Source organism: Drosophila subpulchrella, unplaced genomic scaffold (assembly GCF_014743375.2).
Source record: "Drosophila subpulchrella strain 33 F10 #4 breed RU33 unplaced genomic scaffold, RU_Dsub_v1.1 Primary Assembly Seq60, whole genome shotgun sequence".
In the NCBI taxonomy this organism is placed as follows: Eukaryota; Metazoa; Arthropoda; class Insecta; order Diptera; family Drosophilidae; genus Drosophila; species Drosophila subpulchrella.
This window is the reverse complement of record NW_023665696.1, coordinates 745393-764918: the sequence shown is the minus strand read 5'-3', so window position 1 is coordinate 764918 and position 19526 is coordinate 745393. Positions and strand designations below refer to the sequence as shown.

At 40.0% G+C, this 19526-nt stretch overlaps 1 pseudogene; it reads right to left on the bottom strand.

Moving 5' to 3' along the window:
• Window positions 1-281: 281 nt before the first annotated feature.
• LOC119562558 lies at window positions 282-4831 on the bottom strand (annotated as a pseudogene).
• Window positions 4832-19526: the final 14695 nt, after the last annotated feature.

Here is a 19526-nt window from a genome sequence, read left to right as displayed (position 1 = left end):
ATCATCGATATTTACTTCTGATTCATTTTCGGACAACATGAGGGAAAATCAAATTTGAGTTATTATATACTATGTTTATGCTATGCCTATTTCATGAAATCAATTCATGAAATGAGAAAATTCGTTTCACACGAAAGTTGACTATGAACTCAGTCCCAATATACGATATGCTGAGGCACAGCCTACTACTCTATAAAGCTCTTTATCAAATTCAGATGGCCAGATGAGCCTGTTTGTTTTGTCATTTCGCTTCTGCGCATTAAAGAGGTCTCCTCAGAGTCCTATGAATTGTAAGAGTCCTCTTGAAACTGGAAGCGACAATAGTGTGCTGCCATTAAACTCAACGACACGAACACGACCAAGGACACAATTATGTTGTTCTGCGCCACGTCCATCTCGATAGTCCACAAGTACTCGGTAAGCTTCGATGTGCATCCTGGACAATTGTGCTCCCCCCTACAGGAGCCACTGGCCCAGGTGCGGTTGGTCGAGCACTTCTGGTAGTCGCCCGCGCTGGACCTACCACAACATCCGAGCTCCACCTCGATCTTACCCAGACAATCTTTTATCCACATCTGGCTGACCATCAACTGGACGAAGAATTCGAACCAGCGGCGGTACATGAAGCGCGTCACCACGATGGTAAATGTGTACAGCAACACCACGCAGCCAATCAGCATGTAACCAGCGAACTTAAGGACGGTCGGATGCCGGGTCACTCGAATTACCAGGATTGCGTCCAGAACGTAGGAAACGATTCTCATAAGGCGCCCCAAAAGGGCCACGTGCGCATGGCCACTGGGTAGACGTGCAGACCAGGAAACATTAACGTCTTTAGATAGAGGTGGCTGAACACGTCTATTATACTCTTGCAGATGGTATTATTATACCTTTGCAGAGTGTACTATAATTATGGTCAGAAGTTTGTAAGGCAGTGTAGGAGACGTTTCCGACCGTATAATGTATATATATTCTAGATCGGGAACACTAGGATAGTCGTTGTAGCCATTTCCGAATGTCCGTCTGTTTTAATACGGTTTGAAAGCTGAGTTAAAAAGCTAGCGAACTGAAACACTCACAGTCCTCACTAAAATATGTGTACGCAGATCAAGTTTAAAAATCGCCACGATCGAACGACCATATGCTAATATATAGCTGGAAAAAATTAAAAATATTTCGCGCAGTGCAAAAGCTATTGACATGAATCTTTCCAAATCATATTATACCCCTTACTCGTAGAGTAAAAGGGTATACTAGATTCGTCGGAAAGTATGAAACACGCAGAAGGAAGCGTTTCTAACCAAATAAAGTATATATATTCTTGATCAGGATCACTACTCGAGTCGATCTAGTCATGTCCGTCTGTCCGTCTGGTTGTATGAACACTGAGATCTCGAAAACTATAAAATAACAAGAAAGAACGCTATAGTGGAGTACCTCGACTATCAGATACCCGTTACTCAGCTAAAGGGACCAAAGGGAAATGGAGATATGCAAGCAGCATAGCGAGATTGTAATGCGCCACCTACCCGCTATCTCAATTTATGGTTATGTGGGCGGCTGACAGACTTAAGCGATATGGGCGGTTGAGCGGGCGTGCCAAACTTTTTTTGGGTCAATCGATAGGTATTGCCGAGGCTTAAACATTACAGTTACAATTTTTGTTTTAGCATTCTAGCATTTTTTCTAGCATTATTGTAACCTATTTTATGAACAATTGAAAATTCAATAAAATTACCGCAGGACTTTTTTGACAACCTATGGGTACTTTATGGGGTCGGAAACGCTTCCTTCTATCTATTACATAGTTTCCGACGAATCTAGTATACCCTTTTACTTTACGAGTAACGGGTATAACAATAATTAATATTTTGCAAATTCAATTGATATGACACCACAAGCAGCAAATCAACAGCTTTCACTAGTTCGCCACTAGGTGCGCCGATTGTTAGTGCTCTAGGTTAAGTGGCGGTATGTGGCGCCATAGGTGTGCTAGTAAATAAAAAGATTTTCTGCAAGCATTTCTCCATCCCTCTCGCACTCTTTTTAGCTGGGTAACGGGTATTTAATAGTCGAGACCATCGTTTTCCCTTGATTTTCCAATTGGACGTCTATATCCTATAGGCTGGCGAAATTCCTCCAGCTGAACCCTCTACGAGGGTGCCGGCTAGGCGATGGATACTGCATTACCCCGAGGTTCAACCCTTTGAATCAATGGCTGTAGTTGGAGGTGCCTGGCGATAGGCATAAAACGCAAGTGGGTGGTACCCCGGGAAAACAAAACAGTGTGGAAGGAGAAAAGGAAAAAATCAGGGCTGGGATGTCAGCCAGGTTCCAACTCCCCACGTAGGGAGGGGCCGAGGCGTACAAGCGAGGGGATGAAGGCAAAGGCGCAACACAAGGCAGCCCTCAAGATCAGAAGACGGCTCCAGGACAAAGTGACCCTCTTCCAGGAGGAGAAGGAAAAGCTAGCCTGGGCTGAGCAAAGGATCGAGGAAGGAAGGCTGCACTTCGCAAGCAAGCCCGCAATGTCGTCGACGGGCGGACTTGCGAACAAGGTGGAGGAGATGCTTGCCAATAAAAAGCAACGCTCATACGAGAGTGCCGCCAAGGACATTCCGGTGAGCAAGCGGAATCGCGGGCCAAAGGAGGCCGGTCATCCGCCACCGACAGTAGCAAGGCATCCCAACAAAAAGGCCAAGGTCAGTGATGTAGTTAACCGACACCTGATCGTGGCACTCATTGATAGGAACGACGAGAATGGGAAGATGACGGAGGCGCGCTGGAAGATCGACAATGCGAAGCCATCGTGGAAGCCGCCCAGGACCTTGCGCTAAACAACTCGCAGGACGGTGACCTGACTGTCATAGCCAACCCGTCGAGCGGAGATGAGCCAGCCACCGTTGACACTGAGAGTGCTGCAGCTCAGTCTCCATAAAAGCAGACTCGCGTCGGCGGAGCTAGTGATTGCCCTGGAGCGAGGGCCCGTCGACATAGCCTTGGTTCAAGAGCCACGGATTGCATCGGGCAATATCGTGGCCGGACTACACCACGCTGCACACCACAGCGTTTGGGGAAGCTCCGACATCAACGACAGAGGTGAGTTACCCTTAGACTTTATTCTATCTATTAACTTATATATAGCAAACGTGGGGGAGAAGCACACCTTCGTAGGTCCTATCTCGTCAAACGTGCTAGGTATAACGCTTGTAAAGGGGCAGAGTACTTTGGTCTCTGAATGGAGAGTCCTAAAAACCCCATCCTTCTCAGACCATAGGTATATAAAGTTTAGATATGATTTTAAAAGTGCTCCAAAGGTTTCTATAGAAACCCCCGGAACACGAACTGGAAAAAGTTTACAAGGACAGTTACCTCGAAACTCGCGACAAGCCCGGGCGTAGTAAAATCCGTGAAAGACATAGAAACGTCCCTAGAGACCCAGTCCAAGGAATTACCGGAATTACTTACATGCCCGACATCAAGAACAAGGAAGAAGACCAAGCCACCATGGTGGAATTGGGAACTGACACTCAAAAGAAATAACCTCCGAGAATTCTTTAGAATCGCCAAAAAGGCAGACAATGAGATCATCAACGGGGAGTACAAAATCCTAAATCACACAGGGCACAAAGAAACTAGTGGAGAAACTTCTGCACCAACATCGAGAACGTCCCGGAAACAGCCAGACTCCGGAGGCTGCTTCGAAGCAACCTTCCAAACAGAGTCAGCAAAAACGCGACGACGGACAGTGGACGTGGGAAGTGGGAAGTGGGTAGTGAAGAGGCCCTAAAAACACTTATGCAATCGCACTTCCCAGGATGCCCGAATGTCCTAGACGCCAGCACGGATCAGGACATAGCAACTGGCAACTAATAACACGTAGGAAAATCAACTGTGCCTTAGACTCCTTTGCGGGTTATAAGGAACCACGACTAGATGGAATATTTCCAGCCATGTTACAGGTGACCAAGGAAAGGATCACCCCATGGCTATATAAAATATACTCGGAATTTCTAAGCACGGGCTATATCCCAATCCAATAGAGGACCCCTCGGATTGTCTTCCTCCCAAAAGCGGGAAAGTGCAGTCACGCAAGCCGCAAGGATTAGGATTGAGTTTTTATACTGAAAACATTGGAAAAGCTGCTGGATCTACACATCAGGGACGATGTAGGAAGACTCATGACATCCAACCAGCACGCCTACACCAAAGAGAAATCTGTGGAAACGGCACTACACTCGATAGTAGTAACCATTAAGGAATATGCGCTTGGAGTATTCGTGGATATATCCGGGCAGTCAACAATGTCAAAACGGATGCTATAATGGATGGCCTAGAAGCGACCATCACGCACCCCGCAATAAGGCTCTGGATAAGAAACCTGCTTAGCTGCAGGCGGGTACATTCTGAGTGGCACCATTCAGAGGCACACCACAAGGTGGGGTCCTCTCGCCTCTCCTATGGAATTTGGTAGTCGACGACCTAATTAAGAGATTCGAGAGGAGAGCCCCAAAATAACAGCCTATGCGGAGGACATAGGCATAATAATAACGGGAGTCTGTCCATCGACCCTCAGCTCCATAACGGAATCAACACTCAGGGAGGTATGTGAGTGGGCGGAAAAGGTGGGACTCAGTATCAATGCGGACAAGACGGACCTCATTCTCTTTCTTCTCATTCTCCTCGGAATCGACAACATAGATATCCACGCTCAACTGACTGCAGGAAAGGCAGCACAACTTCTAGTTGCATCAGGTAACATGACGACGCAAAATTTCGGGCATAGTTTAATCGGCCAAAGCATGATCAACAAAACGGACAACATGATCCCCAGAACGTGCCCGGAGGTTAAAACCACCTCGCTTATGAGCCCAGACGACTGGAAAACGGGTCGGGACCAGACTCAACACTTCAACATATACACAGACGGCAGCAAGATGGAAGGGGGAACTACCCAGCGACTGCAGCACATTCAAGGCAGAAATCTTTGCCATAAAAAAAGCAGCAGAAGTGGCTAAAAATATAAACCGACCACAGTTAACGTGTTCGTGGACAGCCAAGCGGCGATAAGATCCATGCAGTCGTCAACGGTCAGTTACAAAATTGTAATGGCGAGCAGGGGGGCACTAGACAGCCTCAGCAAGACAAAGTCAGTGCGGATCTATTGGTTCCCAGCCACCAGGGCATCGATGGCAAAGATACAGCTGACGTTCTTGCAAGGGAGGGCGTAAAGCTGTCGATCGACAGAGAGAACGTGCCTGTCTCCCTTCGAACGCTACAAAGCGGCCTGGAGAAACAGGAGGACACGCAAGCAAATAGCAGGTGGAGGAAAACCAAGACTTGCCGAATCTCAAGAACTATGTGCAAAGAACGCAACAATAAACTCAGCCACTATATGCTGCATCTACCATTGAAAGCCTGCAGACTGTTAGTGGGAATTCTCACAGGCCACTGTCTGGGCGCATCACACGCAACCACACTCAGAATACTCAACAGCCGCACCTGCAGAAAAAGCGATGAATCGGGGGCTATCGAAACCCTGGAACATCTTATCTGCAATTGCCCGGCTCTCTCACGAGCAAGAAAAAGATACCTCGGTGCCCCAGTACTGGCATCACTAGGAGACGCCGCCAGCAGGAAATCAGGCGAACTTCTTGCCTTCGCCAAAAACACCTCGATCCTTGTGGACATAAAAACCTCCTAAATCATCTCAAATCAACCGGACAACTAAGGGCCATATTGGCCTATGCGTGGCCCCGTGAGGGCCGTCCAGGTTAACCTAACTTAACCTAACCTATATCCTGTAGCTCGCATAGAGACATACAAATTTCAAAATTAAGCTGTTTGTGAAGATTTTTCCATCTGGGGTATTCTCCTCCTTACTTTGGGCATTTGCTCCACTTGAGTGATTTCAGCCAAGTCTGCAAGGGTATTAAATCTTCGGCTTGTCGAAGTTAGCTTCGTTTATTTTTACATTATTTAGTCGAAGAGTAAAAGGGTATATTAGATTCGTCCGAAATTCTATAACAGCTAGGTGGAAGCGTTTCCGACCACATATATATAAACACCGAAATCAGAAATGGGTGACCTAGGCTGTAAGCGGAAATACCGTGCAGCTGATGTGAAGCTATGTTTAAAATTTGCAGCATGCACCTGGCTAGTCGCCGGAGGTGAGCTTACAGCATCCGTCAGATAAGGCATACATTTAGGCTGAACTAAATAAAACGTTCTTTACGTGCAGCTACTAATTTTGCCTTTCGTAAATTAGCTAATATTTCGACGTGTCTTACATTGGGTATCTATCCGGTGTAGTGCTATCGTTTAGTTTTTGTAATCTTTTAACAGTAAATGCTTAGGACTGAAACTGATATGGCGCAAGGATATTGTTTACTATAAAGTGCCCTGTCATTGTCGGTATTTATTTCACTTCCAATATCGGTTCGAATTGGAATTTGTTAAATTATTTTTGAGTGTTCCCCTTCGATTACTTAAATTTTTATTAATTATCTTTTCAAGAACTTCTTTTCGATCAGTACAATACATTTAAATGTTATTCATTTTATTTTACTTGGACTCTTTAGTTCCAAATTTGTTTACTTTTTATTGATGGATAAATTGAGATCCTAAGCAATTAACTTTTTTGGTGACGAAAATTTCATCGCCGGTGTGCTCGGTATTTGTTGATCTCTAACTATTGCTTTTTTTGTTGACGAATATTTCTACAACAGCGTATTTACGATTTGTTAGTCCAAAAACAATTTATTTTTTTGTTGGTGAATATTTCTGCGTCGAAGTGTTCAGGATTTGTTAATCCCAAACTTTTCTCGCTATTTTCCACAAATATCGAATCTGTATTTTTGCAACTTTTTAAATCGAAATATTTTTTCCTAATAAATTATTTGACTTGAAGAGTATTATTAACTCAATTAAACTTATTTGGTTTTTTCTTCATTGTCATTGTATATTAACTTGTCTGTCTTCCCTTTATATTCCTAAACTCCTTTTTCTATATTTATTATAGCTCCTATTTTTCTTAATAGATTAAACCGAATTAAAAGATCAGATTCCCATCCTTCTATTTCATAAAACAAATGTCTTGACTCAAATATATTTATATAGTGGTAGAATTTAATAATGGAATACCCATGAACTGTAGATATTTTTTATTCCCGTTACTCGTAGAGTAAAAGGGTATACTAGATTCGTCGGAAAGTATGTAAGAGGCAGAAAGAAGCGTTTTCGACCCCATAAAGTATATATATTCTTGATCAGGATCACTAGCCGAGTCGATCTAGCCATGTCCGTTTTTCCGTCTGTCTGTCCGTCCGGATGATCGCTGAGATCTCGGAAACTATAAGAGCTAGGTTATTTAGATTTGGCGTGCAGATTTCTGAGCTTCTTAGCAGCGCAAGTTTGTTTCAGCAGAGTGCCACGCCCACTCTAACGCCCACAAACCACCCAAAGCTGTGGCTCCCACAGTTTTGATGCTAGAATAAAAATTTTAACTGAAATGTAGTGTTCTCATCAATACCTATCGATTAACCCAAAAAAAAGTTTGCCACGCCCACTTCAACGCCCACAAACCGCCCACAAACTTCAAGAAATCGTAAATATGAACGCGGATATCTCGTAAAATATCAAAGATAGAGAAATGGGATTTCAGACTTAGATTCCGTAGGCTTGAGCGCAGCTCAAGTTTGTTACGCGAATATGCCACGCACACTCTAACGCCCACAAACCACCCAAGCCTGTGGCGCCCACAATTTTCATGCTAGATAAAAAATTTTAACTGAAATTTATTGGTCTCGTCAATGCCTTTCGATTGATCCAAAAAAAAACTCAAAACAGGCAGAAAATCCCTGCTGCAAACGAAGGGCAACCAAACGCCAAACGGTATCCAAAACCGATAGGGCCATTGTCCTTAAGCTTAAGCTGTACTGGCAGAGCAAATTTGGCCGATTCCCCATTGCCCAGGGAAGGGGGCGCCTCGATTAGTAAGCGGCTGATTGTCACTGGACGATAGTGGCGATCGATGGACACAAGGAAATACTGGAAATATCAGCAAAGGGTGAAACATCGCAACGAGCAGGTGGCAACGCTTCTCCATCGGTATCGATATCCGATGAACTATCGATCGCACACGGATAGTGTGAACAGACGGAGGAACGACGATAGGGTTGAGAAGGTAGTAACAACCAGCGATCTGGGAATCGATAGTCGATGAGTGTCGATATCCCAGTGGGAACACATGAAGTATCGGCACGGGAGTTTCAATTCGTTGAGGCACGCGCAGGGGAAAAGAGTGCAAGCTCCACCGGCTCTGTGGAACTCTGCATAGAGCTGTGAGCGTCGAGGGAGCATATAGGAAACAACGAGGGAGCGTCGAGGGACTCATCGCATCTCAAGGACTTAAAGGGTACTGGATACACAAGGATTAAAGCCGGAGAGGAGAACGAGTTTTTTTTGTATCCGGGAGAAAGGTCGGGATGTAAGAAGTTGGATAAGTCCTCACAAATTGCAGCGGAAATTTTACATGGTGGCCTACCGGCAAATCAGCATGTAGTAACGGCATGGCAAAGATAAGTTGAGATTTTGGAGAAAGAGAGTTTGGAGAACGAGAGGTTGGAGAGAGAGGGAGAGAGAGTGGAGACTTCGAGGGCAGAGTGAGGGTGCCATGTGCAAGGAAATAACGGAACGCATCGGATTTTGGACTCTGCTGTGGACTTTGGGCCAGGAGAAGAAGTGTCGCGCCTGCGTGCCACATGCCACAGGAAGATCAGCAGGATCAGCCGTGGGTATTAGACAAAGAGTCCAAAAGCATCTGTGGACCTTGTACCAAAAGGGCTATAATAGTTTCCGGAGCCCCTATATAAGGCCGCAGAGCACTGGAAGCTGGATCAGTCGATCATGATCTGTTATCAAAGTCAACATCTGGAATCTCCGAATTGAGACACGCGTAGCTGAGGTCCAGAGGGCAAAGCACGGGTAAGTCAAGGCGGTTTGTTTCCTACTTTGTCACGACCACACCAAAGACAAGGAAGAACGCTATAGTCGAGTACCTCGACTTTCAGATACCCGTTACTCAGCTAAGGGGACCAAAGGAATATGGAGATATGCAAGCAGCAAAGCGAGATTGAAATGCGCCACCTACCGGCGGTAGACAGATTTTTAGCGTTATGGCCGTTAGAGTGGGCGTGGCAACAATTTTTTTGGATCAATCGATAGGTATTGACGAGACCAATACATTTCAGTTAAAATTTTTAATCTAGCAATAAAATTGTTGGCGCCACAGGCTTGGGCGGTTTGTGGGCGTTAGAGTGGGCGTGGCATATTCGCATAACAAACTTTCGCTGCGTACAAGCCTACGGAATCTAAATCTGAAATTCCAATACTCTATCTTTGACAGTTTCCGAGATATCCGCGTTCATACTAACGATTTTTTGAAGTTTGTGGGCGGCTTGTGGGCGTTAAAGTGGGCGTGGCAAAATTTTTTTTATGTCAATCGATAGGTATTGAGGAAAACAATTTATTTCAGTTTAAATTTTTACTCTAGCATCAAAACTGTAGGAGCCACAGTTTTGGGCGGTTTGTGGGCGTTAGAGTTTGCGTGGCACTCTACTGAAACAAACTTGCGCTGCGTAAGAAGCTAAGGAATCTGCACACCAAATCTCAATAGCCTAGCTCTCATAGTTTCCGAGATCTCAGCGTTCATCCGGACGGACAGACAGACGGACATGACTAGATCGACTCGGCTAGTGATCCTGATCAAGAATATATATACTTTATGGGGTCGGAAACGCTTCCTTCTGCCTGTTATATACTTTCCGAAGAATCTAGTATACCCTTTTACTCTACGAGTAACGGGTATAATAATTTAAGCTACAAGATGAGTAACAGCCATACAACGGAATGCACGGAAAAATTTTTGGTGTTGATTTTCGATGTGGATTTTCGATCATGCTTGTGTGAGTTGTCCGTGTAAAGCTCTTTGGTTGTGTTGGTGTATCATTTTGTGTGGTCTGTTGCAATAAGGGCTCAATGTCGCATTTGACTAACGTGAGGTGTCAATGGCCTGTAGGCCAGGGGTATGTTAAAGTTCAACTCCGACTGGGAAAAACTTTTTTTTTTTATTACGCAACCGGTCTTTTATTTAAACAATTAAATAAAAAGAACATGGTGTTCATCAAAGATGGTATTCAGCATATGTTTCACTTGATATTATAACCAAACAACTGCAGAAGATGTGAAGTGATTATTTTAAAACAGGGAGAAATGTTAAATTCGCCTTCCAAAATTTGTAATGCATAAAAAAATTTCTGTAACGATTCGGACTTTGGAAAGTTAAGTGCTCCTTCAGATATATTTTTTAATGTATGTAAAGTACATATCAAGGTGTTTGAAAACATTTTTAATAACAATAAAACACAAGAACACAATAAACCTGGGGATCTTTGAACAGTAAAGCTTTAATCTATTTATCGAACATTTGCATTTTATATGGAAAGCACTCAAAATATTCAACAAAATATAATGAAAAATCGTTTTCTCGAGTACTCATTACGCTTTGATTTAAAGTGAATTTTTCATGTTTTTATTGTTATTAGATATTTTTTAAAACCTTTGATATATAACTTACACAAAAAAAATATATCTACAGGAGCGATTAATTCCTAAAGTACCAGTTGGTACATCTAAAAAAAATCTCGGCTATAAAAACATGATTTAAAATAATAACAAACATAAAAAACTAAAAAAAGTAAGAAAGAAACTTAAAAAAAAATAAAAAGCAAGAAAAAATAAAAAGAACTAAAAAAATCAATCAAAAATATTTTTAAAAAAATTGTCAAAAAAGTACAGCTGAAAAAATATTACAATAAAAAAAAACTATAAAAAAAAATTTAGTTGAGTCCAGCCTCAGAGTGGACTCGAACATGGAACTCAAATCCATTATCCACGGGTCACCAACATACGCAGAGCGCCACAGCCCGCTTATAAACCGCATGAGCAATGCGTCTTTTATATCGATTCCTTTTAGTCAACATAATTCAAGAATCGACAATTGAGACAAAAATTGAATTTTGACTTTTCACAGCGCGGAGTGTCGTGATCGAGATAGCAAGACAGAGGGAGAGAGAAGGAAGCAAAGCAATGGCATTTGCAAAAATTAGGCCGCCTGTGTATATTTTCTTACTCCTCGTTACGCATCTTGGTATTCTATGGTCTTTGACCACAACCTGGCACATCGCCCGGCGGGTCCGCCACAGTCAAGCAATAGAGTCCTGCGACTAGGACCCGTGAGATCGGGGGGAAAGTTGTCTTAACCCAGTGTGTCTTGCCGACTGAGCAGGACCTGGCGCGAAGGACGAGCGGTCGATCGATTTGTGGTTTCTAGGCAAGAGCCCAGCAGTTAACGGCGAAGTCCAGGAACAACAACTGACTGAAACCCCGAGTGCAAGAGAACCACACCACCAGCCAGGATGGGCGAGCAGTCGACCGGTTAAGGCGTTCAAGAGGCGTTGTCCTGGAGAAGCCCATCGGCTCAGCAAGTCCCGGAACGGTGATCGGCCAAAACCTCAAGGGCCAGAGACCACGATCCAGCCTCGCATCAAGCACAATAAGGAGCAGAGTTAAGGCATCGGCAGCGACATCAGTAGATCTCACCAAAAGTCACGTATCAATCGCCGCGGAGAGCTCATTGAGGAGCGCAGGAACGTCACGGGCGTCAAGCAGTAGGGTGAGGCTGGTATGGAACGTTCGTCTGCGCTAGGCGTAAAGCGAAAAAGAGTGCTGGGTAGCTTCTTGGCGTTAGCCTTAGTAGTATGGAAACGCGGATTCTGGGACAATTAGCATATTAATGGCCTCAAGCCCCCCCTCCCCTTTCATTAACCTATGCGGGTTCTGGGACAATTAGCATAATCCAATAAATTAAGTGATTTTAATGGACTTTGAACTCATAAAAATGTTACGATTATGTCTATAAAGAGTATACTTAATTACCCCCATCGCCCCCACATCCCCATGTGACAATATTGATCATGTATCCTTCCCCTCATTATGTGCAATTAATAGTCAGGTGAGAAAGGTGCACGTGTGAAAGGTCGCACAACCATAGTATCCAAAGGTTGTTATCTTACAGGAACATATCCGATCATGTTGGGGAAAGGTGTGATCACGTACCCTTTTGCCTCATTATCACAGGTGTTGCTGTGCACGTGTGAAAGGTCGCACACCCAAAGTATTCAAAGATGGTTATCTTAGAGGAACATGTCCGATCATGTTGGGGAATAATGTTTTTTATGATTGTAAAACTAATATAGAAATCAAAAGAACCTCAATAAAATAAATCTCACAAGTTAATGATTCTCAGATGTGAAATATTTTCAAACACACATTTTTGTTTCCGCCCCAGAACGTGTAACTGGTAAATTCTCTAAGATTCTCTCCTTTCCACAAATGGGTCATAAACATGTCATAAAAGGGATTCAAGCAAGAGCTACCCGAACATGCGCACCTGTCCATTACCTGACCGCAATAAAAGGGACACATGCACAAGCCTGAAGGCGCACGCTCATTGACAAGCGCAATAAAAGGGACACATGCACAAGCCTAAAGGCGCACGCTCATTGACAAGATCATGGGCCTCACGCCAACGACCTCACGGCTGACTGCTAGCTCTAATACGTTCCCATAATAGGGGTTGAAATCACGACCGCGCAACAACTCGCAAGTAGCCGACATATCTCAGTCAAGGAAATATTTTCCATTCTCCATACCTGTAAATTTAACTCGAAATAAAAAGTCAGAAGTGTATTTTGTAGCATAATAATACATTTATTCATTTATTTTGGTATTGTGAACATTTTTATTATATATAGAAATTAATTTTCTGCTTTGATTCCGGCGATTTGCATAGAAGAAGCAGGCGCACGTTTCCACGTCATTTCTGGATTACAAAATGTAAAGTGTTCACCATAATTCGTAGTTTTTAGATCATGTCCACCTCGATTCATGAACATAGTTTTTGTGTTTAGAAGATATTGAAAATGCTGACCAATTATCTGTCCTTTAAATTCTTCAATAAATTGGTCAATTTCCTCATGAAATTTCATTTTGTTAATTTTATTTTCTTGTAGGTCTTTACACATCTAGTCTCAACTTTAAAATGATGTATAAAAATTATTTTATTGTTTTGGAGCTACTTTTAAAAAATGTCAAAATAATGTATGCATTGTTAAGAGCACAAACCCCGCCCTTAAGGTGTGTTTCACAATAGGGAAACCGGTTTCCTTTAAACCTGTTTAATGACGGACAGCCCATTTCCTCGATATTAATGAGCTGACGACTTCCAAAAAACTTCTGTAGAAATCGTTTCTTTTCCACACCTTTACAAATAATTTGTTTTCCGCTTGTAATTGTCCTTAGATACTTTCGAGCTTGTGGAAAACTATTTTCTCCATCGTTCCAAAAAATGTTGTGATGTGTATTGGTTAACCAAATTGCAGTCTTTCGAGATTTTGTATTTAGCAAAGTAAAATCATATGGTGGTTCTATTAAAAAACTATTATTCAAGTCTGGTTCTTTTTCGAATACAATTCCGATTTCCTTTAGAATAAAATTATTATTATTATCAAAGAAACCTTGTACATGAATCGAAACAGTATCTTTCAACATTTTTCTAATGTTAAACAACTCGTTGTACTAGTCCGTTTAATGGGTTATATTCAACTAAACGGTCATGTATGAGGAGACAGTAAGCTTGGGTATTTTCATGACTTGGTGTCTTCAGTTCTATTGAAATTCTCACATCAATAGGACCAGTTTTCACTGATTCGTTTTGATATGAAAGATCAACCACAATAATAGGGGCCTTCAATTTAAATTCATTTGGGGTCAAAAATGGTTGTGATTCACGATTATAGTAACTAGATTGAAATCTTGTATACATTTCATATAGGTGTGCATACTGATTCTTACTAAAATCAACATTCAGATTATCATATGGATATGATTCAGAATTCAAGTGAACTTTCAAGTTTGATAAGTTATTTGTGATAAGTTCCCCATTTAGTGTAAATCCAATTATGGCAAATCTTGGTTTTTCGCGGTTAGCCGACAATTTCACATTCCAGCTGTGTTGACTTCCATACCCCAATTTGGGGTTAACATATGAATCCCAACTCCGGAATGCGATTGGTAGGTTTACACCACTTTTAATAATATCGTACATCTTAATTTTTGCAAAATCGCTTGGAGTTACATGGGGAATTTTCCAGGTTATATTCGTCATTTCCAACTTTAAAGTTTGTTCATTTCTGGTTTGTTCAAACACATCATCAAGATTCTTAGTTAGCATCAACACTAGTTCGTGTTTACAATTTAACAAAACTTTTTTAAAATCCTCAGCAAATCCCAACAAATTTTTTAATGGTACAGAAAAGTTAAAGTGGGGTCCCGTAGAAATTTCGTCTCCACTGCTCCATCCCGAATTTAATAGATTTTGACTTTGAAGATTATCCAGAGATATATAATTTTTTAGGGTTGTAGTCATACCGACAAATCGTGTTTTATCAATCTCACATACATTTATTTCGTACTTAATTTCATCCAAACAGTAAGCCATACAATTATTTTTAAAAAAAGTGGTAACATTATCAGTTGTAGGTCCATTCGGTGAATCTTTTCTAATAATTCCTTGAAAATTAAGGTAACTTTCGTGAGGAAGCACGTACAAGTCTTGATTTTGAATAGTAATTCGAATTTCATCGTTTGGTTTAAATGTTTGATTATAAGATGAATAAGTATGAAACTCTTTCTTCGAAATACTCTCATCTGAGTAAACCTTTTCTCGAACATTTAAAATTTCGTTCATTGTTTTCCTTTCCACCTTTTATATTATACTCGAAGCTTCAAGCCTAACGACTTTAAAAATATTTTATTTTTCAAAGTAAGTGAGCTTCTTTTTACTGTTGATCCTCTTTCTATAGCTTTACAATTAGTAATGCTTGGCTGAGGACTTAAGCTACGTCTTTTATTATAAATAATCATTCTATTAACCGAATGTGCATGCGAATCGAAACGTTTTCACCACGTAAATTCACCAAATCACCGTTTTGATCAACTATGCGTATAGATAGTGTGCTTATTTCGTCACAGTTGATTGGTAAATAAATTAGGTTATGTGGTGTCACTGTCATTTTATACCCAGGCGGAACATTAATGCCAAACTCATGTAATGTATGATTCGGTGTATTATCTACATATGAACCGCTGATTATATTACATTCCAAACGAATTGTATTAATTTTTAATATGTTCACGGTCTGATCTGATCGATAGGTTTTTGTAGGATGTGGTTCTAGTACTTTTTGATGGAAACCAAACAGTTGTCCAACCGATCTTTCCTTATTAAAGTAAACTGACTCTCGCATGGTAGTTATTTCAACTTGAAGTGTATTATTATTACTTTGAATTTTAAATGTATTTTCAAGGTTATAGGCTTTTAGTTTATTGTAAATGAAATCGGTGATATCATTCAATTCATATGATCCAGTTGGAATTGTAATAACCTTGTCACCGATGTGGAAGAGGTTATTTTTTTCATCAATATTTGGAATCGAATTATACATATTAAAATCGATAAGAGCACACTCATATCGACCATTCAATTCGATAGGTGGAAAAAAGTTTGTATTTATAATGGAACTATTTCCATTCAAGGATAATGCAAGTGATCTAGACATATTGAAATCTCTTGGTAAACTGTGGCATTGTATGTATCTAATATCTTTATATTGAAATTACTCCTTAAATCATAATAAATAGATCAAATCCTTTTCTGTATTTTCCGTTATCCATTTCGTTATCCTTGCTAATTAATAGGAATCCGTGCTTGTCCTTCCAACATTTTTGACAAGTTTTCACAAATGTTTCATAGTTCATATCAGTGTTAATATGGTCGCGATATATATGCCGCATATTTAAATCATCTTGTTTAAACATTATAATAAAGTTGGCATTGTCACGAATCAGATGTTTAGGTATATGACTATACGTTTGACATAAATAAAAAGAGTCGATATTTTTATGTCGACCCATACAAAAATAAGATCTTATGTTATCTTGTTTTTCACAAGCTACGTCAGCGAATATCATAATGGAATTATTTTTAGCTTCACTGGGGTCTAGTACACCCTCATTATGGGAGAATGTATGATATCCCATTCCTTTAATCGGTTTGATTAATTTCTCCAAGTACTCATATTTAGGTTGATATAAACTTTTTGAAAATATATAAACATTTTCGAATTTTAATCCATTACGACTCTCTATTAGACTTAACATAATATTAGTTTTACCACAATTCGAAGGCCCAACAATTAGAGCCCTTATTGTGTTCGGTAAGAGAGCACTATGTCGTGGCGGTAGATTTTTCTCGTTTTCATCGTTAATATTTCTAACTAAAATTTTTGGTTTTTGACCTATTAAACACATCTCTTAATCTAATGTACCTCATTCAATGAGAAATCTTTGATGATTAAACATCAATAAAATGGGGAAACGTTTTTATAATCGCATCAGTCGTATTTTTAATTGTAAGCACGGTGGTGGTCTTGTCGATAAGCTAATCAATACATTACCGTTTGAAGCCCATATTCCGGGATATAATTTTTGTGGACCGGGTACAAAGTTACAGAAACGGTTGGAACGTGGTGATCAAGGAATAAACCCATTGGATGAAGCTTGCAAAGAGCACGATATTGCATATTCTCAAAACAAGGCATTGAGTGAACGACATAGGGCAGACTCCATATTAATTGACAAAGCCTGGTCGCGTGTCAAGGCACCAGATAGCAGTCTTGGTGAAAAAGCAGCAGCATACTTTGTTACATATAATGAAAGCCAAGAAAAAATTTGGTATGGGATTGAATAAAACGGAAAAGAAGGGAAAGAGAAAGATATTGAAGAATAAAATGAAGAAGACAAACCTTTCGACTGTTATTAATGTTGCTACTAAGACATTAAAAAAACAAAAACCATTAGACATTATGAGTGCAATTAAAGTTGCACGTAAATCAATTCATCAATCAATCGGTTCTAAGAAAAATGTTAAAGTACCTCGTGTTATTAATGTACCCAAAATTGGAGGTTTTCTACCAATCGTGCCGATCTTGACAGCCCTCAGCGCTCTTGGTAGTTTAGCAAGTGGTAGTGCAGCAATTGCAAAAACAATTAACAATGCGAGAATGGCTAAAGAAGATATGGAGGAGAAAAAACGTCACAACAGGAAAATTGAAAGTGTTGCTGTAGGAGAAGGATTATATCTCAAGCCCTATAGAAAGGGTTATGGTTTCTTTCTTAAGCCCTACAGTAAGGGGAAAGGAATTAAGAAGCGAAAAAACTAATTTCTCTGCTACCCAATAGACCACTGTCAAATATAGACATTATACATTTTGCTAAGAAATATATCCCACATTTTAGAGGAGTGTTTATGAGAGATCTACTTCCAGAAGCACCAAAAAGTCGGGAGTGTGCTATAGTAAACCTAGATAATTCACGATCAAGTGGTACACATTGGGTTGCATATAATAAAAATAAAAATAATATACATTATTTCGACAGTTTTGGAAATCTTCAGCCACCTAGAGAAGTTGTGAAATACTTGGGTCATAGAATACAATACAATTACGATAGAGTTCAAGACTTTGATACATACAACTGTGGACACCTGTGCCTCGCTTTTCTACTTTCTTTCGTAGAAGATGTGGAGTCAAAACCGGTATATTTAAATGGTTAATTTACATTTGGGGGGTTGAAAATCAATGTATGGGTACGTGTATGTGTGAACTCTGTATAGTATAAAAAGTGGACCTGCACGCGTTCAAATTCACAGTCTAAGTTTTTACTTCACATCGAACGTCATCTAGAGGACAAGAATTTTTGATCATTCTTAACAAAAAAACTATAACAGCTCATAACAGCACAAAACAGCTGGTGACCAGCTTATAACAACTAGTAAACAACCAGTTAACAGCTACTAAACAGATAATAACCATCTAATAACAGCTATTAACCAGCTAAAACAAGTAGTAAGCAAGTACGAAACAAGTACTGAACAACTGCTATACAGGTAGTAAACATCAAAATACAGCTAAATACAACGTGGAACAACTGTACCAAGTCCAAAAACCTCAACAACCATCATGAATCAGGAAAACCAGATGAATATTGTAATTAAAGAGTTCAATAAATTTAATAAAAAGACACTGCTATCGAAGACAAGGATGCCTGAAAATGTAAGATTCCCGATCCTCAAGGCGGAGCGCAAAACAACAAAGGTTGGAGAATCTATTGCTCTCGAGTTGGAGGAGCACATCCTGTACATGCCGGAAAGGTACACCTCTCTTCAAGATGATATCATCAATGAAATGGTTGATGGAAAATTTAATATTTATAAAAGTAATGACAGTTTGTATTTAGAAATAAGTCAGTAATGATTAAAAAGATTGAGATTTTAAGAATATAACAATAAATACACTTTTTTAAATATAATGAAGAAAATGTATCGAATCTTTTTTTATTCGGAAATGGTGTATAAATATTACAGATTATGGCGTTCCCTAAACAGTAATTGTTTATAACTGAGGAGTGACTACATAAATTTCGGAAATTTAAAATCTTTTACCTATAAAGTTTGTAAAATATACTACAATGAATATTTTGTCACAGTTAACCAAAGCTAGATTTGCTTTGAAGCGAAAATTCGATGATCTCAAACAAGTCAAAAATCATACGAGTTTACAATTGGAGGAGACTTTTAAACCTATTACTGAACCCTTACATGAACTTGTTAAGGAAAATAAAAAACAAAAGGTTTCTAATGTAAAAGATAGTATAAAAGTAAAGCGTGAAATGAAGCAAATTAAAACATACGATGGTGATGAGAGAGAGCTTGACGATTTATACTTTACAACTTATGAGAAAGATCTGCAGTTTAGTCGAAACATAACTCCACCAAGGTCTTTCGATAATAGTGATTCCTATAATCAATTCTTTTCACAGACGAATATAGAGGAAGATATAGAAGATGAGAAAAAGGAGACGGAAAAGAGTGAAGAAGAAGAAGGGACAACACCTTTACCAATGTATACAGAAGAGGCCGATATGGGTGTGGATGCAGAGCTAGAAGATAATAACACTAGTTATAATTATGATTTTAATATCAGTAATTTGACCAGAGGAAATGTGTTGGATAAAGGTTATGGACCTAAAAAAACTGTAAACAATTCATTAACACTGGGAGATAAAGAAATAAAAATTAAAAATAATAAAATAACATTTTCTAGTGGAATGAGTTGTGATCTGACTCCTGGTCTGTACTCTCTAATTTTTCTTAGTAAACCTGAAAACTATGATGATCAAGACTTGAAAATGTATAAAAAAATTATTTTAGAAACGAATATACATAGAGTAGGCTTTAAACCTTATAACAGAATCAAGGGTACACGAGCATACAAATATAGCCATAT